The sequence below is a fragment of the Miniopterus natalensis genome, chromosome 19 (assembly GCF_054644295.1).
Source record: "Miniopterus natalensis isolate mMinNat1 chromosome 19, mMinNat1.hap1, whole genome shotgun sequence".
Classification (NCBI taxonomy): domain Eukaryota; kingdom Metazoa; phylum Chordata; class Mammalia; order Chiroptera; family Miniopteridae; genus Miniopterus; species Miniopterus natalensis.
Genome location: NC_142099.1, coordinates 18,610,555 through 18,619,057, shown reverse-complemented (window position 1 = coordinate 18,619,057; position 8,503 = coordinate 18,610,555).

Sequence of the window (8,503 nt, the reverse complement as noted above, 5' to 3'; positions counted from 1 at the left end):
TCTCCTTCCTGGGGGGGGCACCTTCACTGACCTTGGGCCTCCCTTTTAGACTCGGTCCTCGATTGTTGCGGCTGTGATCCAGATGGGGCGCCATCTACAACCTGGTGAAAGGAAGGACTGGGTCTCCTCGCCTCCTACCGTGTTTATCTCTTGCCCTGATGCCAGGGGTTCCCCACTGTAGTCTAACACAGTTATTTCACCAAGGCCCATGGGCTGTTGTCCAAGTCTTGGTCATTTCAGAAGAGCCACGTCAGACAAGACTCCTTGCTCAGGTGGGCCTTGCTCTCTAGAGAGAAGCCTGGGGGTATTTCAGTATGCTCTAGGGCACTGGGGTCTCTAGGGGTTTGGGGCAGTAACTAGGAGCTAGGGAAGCCAGTATCTCTGCAGTTACCCCAATGGATCCGCCCCAGAAAGGCCTTTAGTAGCAGGGTCATCTTGTTTTGTGTTTGTCTCTCTTAGCTTTCCTCTTTTGTTATCCCCGGTCTTCAGGCAAGTCTTATTTAAATATCGCCCCTGGTCTTCGCTGTGGGACAGAGTTGGCAGGACAGGATCCTGGCTTATGTTTGGTCAGAACATTAAGTAGGAGCAGCCCTGTCCCCAGAAGGGCAGCGGTGGACCTAGTAATTAACAAAAGATTTCCCTCAGGCCGCATTTTCCAAAGCATGTTACACATAACGCGAGTTCTGTTCGGATATTAATAAGCCTTACGGGGGAAGGGGTGCACGGTCAACCACATTTGGAGATTGTTGGGTGGTACGTCCTAGCAAGTTGACTTCGAGCGAGACTTCCCAAGGCTTTTCACGTTTCCTGTGGCCGCTGTAAGAAATTGCCGCAAACTTGGCAGCTTGCATTCTCCCCCCTCGGGGGCCGGGCGCCTGGAGTCCATGTCCCTGGCTGGAATCGAGGTGTCGGGGGGCTGTGCTCCCTCTCGGGGCTCTAGGGGAGAATCCGTTCTTGCCTTTTTCGGCTTCTGGTGCTCATCCCCTTTTCTGTGCTTGTGTCCACGTCCTCCGAATCTTCAGTGGCAGCATCTCCACACCTCTGTGTGCTCCGTCTTCACAGCCCCTTCTCCTGTGTGTGTGTGTGTGTGTGTGTGTGTGTGTGTGTGTGTGTGTTTACCTCCCTCAGTTGCCTTCCTTTCAGGATACATGTGATCGCATTTAGAGCCCACCCGGGGAATTCATGATAAATTCCTCTCAAAATTCTTAATCTACTCGCTTTTACCATATTAGGAAATGTTTACAGTTCGGGGATTAGGAAGCGAATGTATCTTTTTCGAGGTCACCGTGTAACTCACTGCTGCCCCTAATGCCTTGTGAACAGTGGCCATCTGTAGGATGAGGTAAGGGTTGTGAGGTGTTTCTCAAACTCTCCTCTAGGACAAAGCAGTCTCATTTCGGGATGTTTTTGCAGGATCTGTGTTCTGGGGGGGGTCCCAATTTGGAAAATTTCACCAACCTAAGATGAATCTTGGGGAAAAAAATCGAAGCCGATCAGTCCATCTGCCCTTCTCCCTGTGGATATGGCTTTTATTTGGCTAAGGAAGGTGGCACTTTCCTTGCTTCAGAAGTTAATGTTATTGTACAGAGGAAATATGAAAAAATATCAGCAATTTCACAGAGACACCTAAGCCAAACTCCACAGGGAAAGTGTCTCTAGGGAACAGTTAAAATAGCATCTTACTAGGAGTTTCAAAACCTGGATTGGATTCCTGGTCCTCCTACACATACGCTAAATGATGCTGGGGAAGCAATTAAACTTTTCTCCGCCTTGGTTTTCTCATCTGTGAAATGAATATAGTCACCATACGTTCCTTGTTATATCATGTGAATGCCGTGTATAAAAGCACTCCATTAAATGTAAAACTTTACACAACCTAAGAAATTATTTTTATTCTTTGCAACCCAGAATTTTAAAAAATGCTTGTCCTATAAGATGATGGTGGAGTGGGGGGGAGATTTCCCCTGGTCTCCTCTGGAGGTCAGGTTGGTTTTACTTGGTGAGAGACCACAGCAACATGACTACACTTTCTTATAGAAATCTAGCTGGTCCCTACAGAAATCTAGGCTTTCCCACTGTCTTCACACAGAACCACTCCTAAAGCACTGCGCTAAATAACTGATTTCTTTTTAAGGATCTCTAAGGAATGTTGTGACTTCCTTCACTAGAGATATTCTCTGTACCGAGTGGTCATGTGAGGCAGCCTTGACTCAGGGTGTCGGGGTTCACTCATTCATCTATCTAGTCACACAGACTTTAATCAGGCACCTACTATGTGCCCCGCACGGTGCTGACTTATTCCACCGCATTTCTTCTCCGGAGATCCGCTGTCATAATGGACTCCGTGAGTTAAAGCTTCTTATTTCTCCGTTTTTGCCTTGAATAAGTAGAGATATAAGAAGCCTTGCCTTTCTGCTTCACTGTTTGCTTTTCTCTTTTCCGGGATTATCTCTAAAGGAAGAAAGACATTTTTTTCCCCTTAAATAATGGATCCTTGAATTCCTCAGAACTATGGATCGTACAGTTGGGAAGGACCTCAAGAAATGCATTTCTCAGAAACGTAAGGCAGCATCATTCCCATTTCTTCACTTACAAGTAAACGAAATGAAAGTCAGGAACATGAAGCGATTTTCCAGAGTCAGAACCAGGGAAGGTAGGGCTAGGTCTTCTATCTTTCCCCTTTTATTTTGTAAAATAATGTTACTTAGGATTTTTTATTCTAAAATAATGTAGATGAGAGCAATGGTCTCTCATTTAAAAAAAAAAAAAAAAATACTACCTTTCAAATACTCATCTGGTTGGCTTGAGAAATGGTCCTTTCCTTCTTTTGCAGGGCTTATAATTACTTATTGACATCTGATATTCACCAGTGTATGCTTACAAATAAATATCGCATGCCCCCAAACTGAGCCAGTCAGTATCGATTAAATGGTGGATGGGTAAATGCTGTTAGCTCTCCTTTATTTTCTCAGCTGCAATGGGGCCTTGAGGTTTTTTAGTCTCTCTAGCCCTGGAGGGTGAAAGTGCTTTCCCCTGGGCCCCACTGCCCCCGTCCTTACTGTCTCTCTGTTTCTGGGCCTCTCTGTTCATTGGTCACCAGCAGTCACCAATGTGAATAGAGAGGCAGGTCTCCAGGCAGCTCTGCAAGTTGTCATGGGACCTGCTGGAGTCGGGGAGCAGCCACCACCCCTCTCCCTCCCCTCCAATCCCTTTCCTCTGGGCACCCAAACTCCACAGGGTCCAGAACGGTGCTGCCCTCTTGTGGCGAGTGACGTCGTACACGGGCTGGGGGGCAGGGGATGGACCCACATCCCTGACCTGTGTGTTCGGGATCGGGCTGGTCTCAGAACTTACAATTTTCATTTTAAACAAAGTGCCACTGCATCTTATTGTGTTCTTCTTTTTCAGGGTTTCTAGGCAGCAATGCTACCTTCCCTTGCTCACATTTACCCAGAAGTCAACAGAGGGATCTCAGGGAAGGTCTCAGGGCCAACAGCTGGGGACTTGAGTCCTGGGATTGATTGTGGGGATAGGATTGTAGTGGTCTTCATTAGGGCAATGGGAAGCTTGGGATTTGCCCTGTTTTTCTGACCAAACAAAATTAGATGTTTACTGGCCCCAAGGAAAGGGCAAAATACTATACCCCCCTCCTCCCTTTGGTACCTAGCACTCAGGAAAGAATCTTGATTTGATGAGGCTGGTGGTCTTTTGTCTTTTTCTTTCTATCTTCCTTTTAAAATGTTGATATTTTAATATACAGTTACTATCCTGCATTTCACACCATTTACTGGGAATGAATCATTCATCATAGCCCCAAATATCTGTTAGCAGTGAAATCTGAAGTTCAGAGGATCTAAAGAATGAACTGTTTGAATGTCAACAAATAGTACTAATTATGAAATGTATAAAATTCCCACCTTTTTTTTCTCTCTCTTCTCCCACTCTCTCACTTCATCCAGTTGGTTCATATCACTTGTAAAGTGATAAAGCTGTTTTTGTGGACAAAAACGTACAATGCCTTCTTTTCTCCCCTCCCCCCAGCCCACTGCCGTCCCCCACCTCCTCTCTTTCCTCAAGAACTTTTTGCTCTATTTGCAAAACTGTGAATTCAGGACCAGCCTAGCTGCAGACCTGATCCTTGGTTCCCTTGAGTGTTCAGAAGGATATTTGCATATTTCTGAGGAGGAGGGTCATAGGAAGCCACCAGTGTCAGCCGCCAAGGCCACCCTTCCTCAGTAACTGGAGTGGAAGGACATGCCTCATTGTATCTCAGCTTTGGATTTATTTTGATGCTGGAAAATGGGGGGTGGAAGGGGAGAGTGTAGGGCAGGAGGAAAACAGATGAATGGCTAATGGGGGCTGAAGTGGCAGATTGAGAGAGAGCACAAACACAACAGACAGAGGATGGATTGATAGGCTGGACCCAGAGATGTAACTGGGATAGTTTATCTAAGCGGTTTAGAGTCCCTCCTTCTTATCTATCCACCTATTTATCTATGTATCTGCAGGAAGCAAGGACTGATAGGGGAACAGACAGATAACTTGAGCAGGATGGATTAGCAGCAGGCATGGGAGCCTCCTGGCAGCCCAGACTTCAAGAGAGCAAAGGGGCTTTGGGGCCTGGAGGGCAGGTGACAGGCACTTCCCTGCAGGGTTGCTGCCCCCTCTGTGCCCCAAATAAAAACAGGATCAGCTCCCAGACAGAGAAGGTTAGTCAGGTGTCGGAGAGCCTGGGAGCCTGCCTCCCTGCTGCAGACCCCGCCTCTAACGCTTAGCAGGTATTCTATTCTCAGGCCCTGCAATGGGACAGCTGCCAATCTGAGGAGGAAGCTGAGAGCGGGGCTTGGTGCTAGCATGCATTTTTATCCCAAAGCCTTGCTTTACATTCCAGTCAGGCTTTCAGTCTTGCAACAACAACAAGGGAAAGGAACAGGAGGGGAAAAAGAGAGAGAGAGAGAGGGAGAGGGAAAGCTAACCAGGCTGTTCCAGAAAGCTGTCAGCTGTCAGGCCTGTTTAACTGCAAACCTGGTCTCAGAGCCCTGGGAGCCCCAGCCAGGGGAGAGGGGAGGTGAGGGCTGGCCTGGGGGCGGGAAAAGGGCTAGTGCTGGCTGCTTCCCTCCTCTCTGCCCCCACCCTGGCCCTGGGCTCATGAGCAAGCCTGGGGGAGAGGCCCAGGGAGTGAGGTGGGGCATGTTCTCTGGACTGCCAGTCATCAGGGGAAGAAGGGGACACAGGGTAAAGAGGGGTTAGGCTGCAGAGAAGCCAGACCCTCTTGGGACACACCTCCTTTGCTGGGATAGAAGGGGTTCCTTAGGGCTAGGGAGAGGAGGAAGAGGAGGGGGAAGGAGAAGAAGGGAGCCAGAGATTTCCAGCGCTCCCTCCAGGCACACAGGTGCAAGGGGCCCCCCCTTGAGCCCTGTGGCGCTGGGACTGAGCCGTAGCTAGCATTTGCACCCAGGACCAGCTGGCCCTCCCGCTTCTCGTCTACACAAGCTGGCCTCCGGGAGTCCCTTCCTTTCTCCTGCTCCCTTTCTTTCTGCCGGGCCCAAGTTCCTAGGTATAAAATTCTCGTGAATCTCAAAATCAACTTTTAGAACAAACTCTGCCAGATGGAAGGTAGCTGGGCTTGATTCCAATTGCCCTTCCATTCCAGCCCCCACTACGTACTCGCTGTCTGACCCTGACCCTAGTCCCCCCTACTTGCTCCATTTGACCTTAGTTCCAGTCCCCACTACAAACACAGTATGTGACCTTGCTCCTAGTCCCCGCTATTTGTTCACTATATGACCTCAACTCTAGTCGCCACTACTGAATATATGACCTTGATTCCAGTTTATACTACTTATTATGTGACCTTGATCCTAGGCTGTACTGCTTCTGGTGTGACATTGACCCTAGCCCCCACTACTTACTGTGTGACCTTGATCCTAGCCCCACTGCTTACTGTGTGACCTTGACCCTAGCCCCCACTACTTACTATTTGACCTTGATCCTAGTCCCCACTGCTTACTTATGTGTGATTTTGAACAAATAAGCCTTATCTCTAAAAGGGAGATAATCTTTAATTCACTGATCAAACAAAATTGTGCATGTGGAGACATTTCATAAACTATAGGCATCTATAAGACATTATTCTTCCCTGATTTATCTTTGTTTCCTTGACAGCCTCTAGCACAACGACTTACAAAGAGTAGGCACTCGATAACAGTCAAAGGAATAAATAAATAAATGGGTGAAAGGACGAAGTAGAGAAATGTTTCTCTGAGTTTGATCATGGCACAGCTCAGCCCCGCTGCAGATCTGCAGCCAGACACTCGGGACAGGGTCCGGGGCTCTCTTCAGCTGGCTGCACAAGGCGGTCAGGGTTTCAAGGCTGGGGGGTTTCTGTCCTAAGGAGGAGAGCAGGGGGCAGAGAATAGGTTTGTTTATTTTTTTCAGGGCCTGACTGTGTCATCTTTGAATCCCCAGCACATAGCACAGTGCCTGATAAACAACAACACATTCATTCCTCAGGACAGAGTTTTATTTCACGAAGGTCACAATCAATGTTTTGGCAGAAAGCAGGCTGCTGGGTCTCACTAATGAATAAAGCATAGCCCTGCCCTCCAAACAATCACAGGCAGAGATCATTTAAAACCTCCCTGCCCTGCAGCCACAGACTTGCCCCTACCCTGGGGCACTACCTGAAAGAGGAGGTCACCGGACAGGGCGGGGAGTGGGGACTGGGCTGAGGCTGGTGAGGCACCGGTGCCACCAGATTTGAGGAGGTGCCATCAGATTTGAGGAGGCGCCACCAGATTTAAGGAAGCACTTCCTTAAGTTTCGTGCCATAGGGGCCCTGCCTGCCCAGCCTTAGTCCAGGCCCTGGGGTGCGGGAAGGGTTGGAGAAGGCTTCTGGAAGGAGTCATGGGGCCTGAAAGGATGAACGGGAAGGAGTTTTCCAGGGGGCTCTTGGAGGGAAAGGTATTCCAGGCAGAGGGAGGAGCGTAAACAAAGCGGCGGCCTTAGAAGCACTGTGGCGGGTGAGCTCACGCGTGGAGGCGGCAGGAGCGTGACATTAAACGGGGAGCGTGGGAGACAAGAGAGAGATGAGGCAGGAGCAGGGAGGGTCCTGTCAGCCGTACTAAGGAACTGGGAACTTGTCCTGTGGCTACGGGCGAGGCAGGAGGGTGAAGTGGTCAGTTTGTGCTTCAAGCAAACATTCTGGTCAGTCTCTAGACCACTGCATGGTCCAATTCACAGGTAGAAGAGCCATGAACGCCAGCCATGTGTGTAACTGTAAATTTTCTACTAGCCGCATTAAAAAAGAAAGAAAAAACTACTTTGAATAATATATTTTATTTGACTTAACATATCCAAATATAATCATGATAACCATCTCAAGATATAACTCATGTCAGACAATATTAATGAGTTATTTTATATATTTTCTTGTACTAAGTCTTCAAAATCCAGCGTGTAATTCACACTCACAGCACAACTGGGCAAAATGCTCAACAGCCACACGTGGCTCGCGGCTACAGCCTTGAACAATGTACACCTAGAGCGCAGAATCTGGAGGCTAAAAAGACAGAGGCAGGTTTTTGCGAGGTTTAAGGCATGATGATAAATTTCTAACCCAGGATGTTGGTAATGGGAGTGGAGAGAAGGTGACAGACGCATTGTCAAGTGACTTCGCCTTCCCTAGCTCCTTTGTTTGTGAAATTGGACGCCGTATTTACCTTCCCGCGTGATGTGAAGATTCTCGGGGATCATGCCTATAGAGTTATGGCAGGGAATGTATGCTTAGCTCCCATTCTCCCCATTACCCAACCTGTTTGCTCTTCCCAGGAGCAAGGTTGACATCCCACGTGAATAGGTGGTGTTTACAGCACTGAAATGTGCAGTCCCAGGCATAGACTGCAGACACCAAGAGAAATCACTGCATGGAAGCCCCGCTGTACCTTCCCAGGTGTCTCTCCCGATATCACCCAGGTGGAGGGACGTTAGTACCTGGCTGTCATGTGGAGGCTGGGAGAGTACAGTGAAGCCAGGCCAGGGGAGGCAGAGACGCAGAATTGCTGACATTCTGGGCTCAGCCACTCTGACTATCAGCAGCCAGCAGTTGGCAGCAGCTCCCGGTGATTGAGAACCAAACAGCTTAATTGGAGGAGCCTGTGCAGTGCCAGGCTGGCATGGTAAATGCAGGAATGTGTCCCCAGAGCCCTCATTCCTTGCCTTATGTTGATGTGCCCATGCTTTCTTGAGGAATGCCCCCAGCCAGCCCCCTGTGCACAGATCAACAGCTTCTAGGTTTCTTGGAAGGAAAAAAAATGCATTTCTGAGTAGATGCAGGATACAGCCCTCCAGAGTGGCTTGTGCTGTGCAGAGAGGCTGGAGACAGGGAGCAGGGAACAGAGGTCAGTCTCTGCTCCATGAAAGCCCCATGCAAGGTGACCAAAGAGTAACACAGAGGCTACAGATCTTAGATATATTTATACCCTCTGATCACAGGGAAGTTTTA